General features: G+C 45.8%; 1 pseudogene; it reads right to left on the minus strand.

Annotated features, from left to right (window-relative positions):
* Positions 1–793: 793 nt before the first annotated feature.
* On the minus strand, positions 794–2,346 carry LOC124078829 (heterogeneous nuclear ribonucleoprotein A1-like; annotated as a pseudogene).
* Between the last annotated feature and the right edge of the window lie 636 nt (positions 2,347–2,982).

Genomic DNA, 2,982 nt, shown 5'->3' on the forward strand with positions numbered 1-2,982 from the left:
GTCCACATGTATGCAGACAAATATGTGGGAGGAATCACTCCAATTCTGACCCACATTTTGCATCTCTCCTGGTAAGGTCTAACTATATTTCAGAACTACTGGAACAGCCTGAAAACCAACAACGCTCCTGTATCTTGGCTGCTAAATTTCATCTTCAATATTATAATAGATCCCTCCAAAAAGCAGCTTCTCTCAAATCACATTCCAGTTTGCAGACTGTGGTAAAAACCCTGATTTAACTAGAGGAACACATACATAGCCCAGCACAGGGCACCAGACCCCTCCATACATGGTCCTAGGCCAATACCCTCAACCCAATGTCAATTCCAAGAAGATTGTGATCTGCCTACACAGCCCCTGTCCATCTGAGTATGCTGTATATTGGATCTTCCTCTGGGACATCTTCTCTCCCCTTCAGAATCAGAAAAACTCATTTATTTTCAAGGCACACAGCTTCCATGTTTTATTTCTTTTTTTTAAAAAAGACACATTTATTCAGCACCATGATCAGACTATTACATTTAGATTGGGTGCAAAAGAAAAGGTCTACCCTAAAACCCTTGGTTGGAATGTGTCATACTTTCCACAGAACAGAATCTAAAATAACCTGTTATACAATTAGTCACAAATATAGTCCTCGAGTTTTTTTGCTCATACTCTGAATATTGTCTAAAGCATGACTCTTTGTAGCAGCTCAACCCTGCCACCCCTGTGGGTGGCTGAGTTCACAAATGTGTTGAAACCTGCAGCTTCCCTGGCTGTCCTCTGCTGCTAAGCTTTGTTTCCTGGCAGTTTAGTTAAAACCTTCGGCCATGCCGTAGCTACTGCTGCTGCCGGAACCGCCGTAGCCACCTTGGTTTCATGGTTTGGCTAAGTATTGATCTCCACTGCCTTCAGGTCCAGAGCTTCTGACTCCAAAGTTTCCGCCCTTCATGGGTCCAAAATCTGATGTCTGATTGTTGTAGTTGCCAAAATCATTGTAGCTTCCCTCCCCTCCAAATTTGCTTCTACTACCGCTGCCAAAGACTCCCCTGGCTCCTCTGTTGTTATAGCTGCCACTCCCACCAGAGCCACTGCCCTGGCTTCCATTACCATGTGCACCACTTCTATAGCCTCTGCTTCCTCCTGAGTAACCAGGGCCACCTTCTCTATAACCACTGTCATTACCAAATCCACTGTTGCCACCATATGCATCCCCACCATGGCTGCCACCAAAGCCACCATGACCACTGAAGTTTCCTCCATGACCAAAATTGTCACTTTCACCAAAACCACCTTCATGACCACTACCCAAGTTTCCAGTGCTGATTTGATCTCTTTGGCTAGATGGAGCACTAGCCTGTCACAGCACACGACTAGACCAGTCAGGGTCACTCCAAGTGAATTTGGGGAATAAATAAAGACACAGACACAGAAAGTATCTTTTCTTTGGGTTCAGTGTTTGCTCCTCAGCCACAGCTCCCACAACGGAGGGCAGGGGGCAAGACAGGCAAGAAAGAGAGAGAGCGCGCCTCAAACCCGGGTTTTAATGAGGAGAAGATATTCAAATGAGGCAAGGGGTAAGGTTTCAGAGGGTTGAGTCTGGCTTCCTGATGTCTTGCTGTCAGCAGATTGACTGACATCTTAGAAGGCCACGCCCATCTCATGTGCTGTGTGATGATCAAGGGCAGAGCAAGCGAAAGGGACACATGTGCACAGCCCAGACGGAGCAGCATCGTCAGTCCAGTCCGCTGTGTGTGCTCAAAATGCTCACAGCTCACACACACGGCCCAGGGCTGGCTCGCCACACTAGCCATCTCCTGCTTTGACAGGGCTTTCCTCACTCCACAGCTGTGGCCGTTCACACTGTGGTATTTCTGAATGACAATCATATCCACGGAGTCCTGGGCGTCAAAAGTTACAGAAGCAAAGCCCCTCTTCTTTCCGTTGCCTCAGTCAGCCATGATTTCAATGACTTCAATTTTCCCCTGCTGTTCAAAATAGTCTTGTAGGTGATGTTCTTCAGTGACTTCTTTAATGCCACCAGCAAAGATCTTTTTCTCAGTTAAGTGGGCCCCTGGTCTTTGGGAATCCTCTCTGGAGACAGCTCTTTGGTTCCACATCTTTTCCATCCACCTTGTGTGGTCTTGCATTCATGGCTCATCCACTTCTCCCCAGTGACATAAGTGACAGGCCCAAAGCCCCTGGAGCGCTTGGTGTTTGGGTGTCTCATTTCCACACAGTGCGTGAGTGTTCCCCAGAGCTCAAAATGGCTTCTCAGACCCTCATCGGCTGTTTCAAAGCTCAGCTCTCCCAGGAAGACCTTCCTCAACTGTTCTGCTCTTTAGGGGACTCTGATTAAGACATGGGGACAATAGGAAGAGAGGCTTTAGGATGCTTTCTCACAGGCATCTAAGGGCAGAAAGGCTCCATGTTTTATTTCTAAGATAAATTACTTACATTTTCTTATTGGTAAAATAATTTGTGAACAAAAGCTACAATGAACTTATTAGTAACTTTATTGGATTGTTTTCTATTTGTCCAGGCAACACATTCTTCTTCAGGTAGATTCCGGGTGTGCATTCATGCCTGGATGCATTCCTGGTAATAATGACTCTAAGGACATTTCTATCCCCACCTATAATCTGAAGGTTGAAACCCCTGGGTCAGAAGACTTGTTCATACCCTCACTGGGCAAAAGGGAACTGTGTTGATATCTGTGTTGGACTGAATTGTGTTTTTATGAAATAAGTTGAAGACCTAAACCCCAACATGATAGCATTTGGAAACAGGCCATTTAGGGAGGTAATTAATATTAAAAAAAAATCAGCAACCTAACAACTAATGTCTTTATAAAAAGAGGAAAGGACACCAGAAATCTCTCTCCCTCCACAAAAGCATGGGCAGGGGTGTGGTCATGTTAGGTCTCAGGGAGAAAATGGCTGTCTACAAACCAAGAGGAGTGTCCTTGCCAGAAACCTACCCTGCTGGTCCCTTGATCTT

Source organism: Marmota monax, unplaced genomic scaffold, assembly GCF_021218885.2.
Source record: "Marmota monax isolate L192 unplaced genomic scaffold, Marmota_monax_Labrador192_F-V1.1 WCK01_AAM20220418_F8-fsc00009, whole genome shotgun sequence".
NCBI lineage: Eukaryota > Metazoa > Chordata > Mammalia > Rodentia > Sciuridae > Marmota > Marmota monax.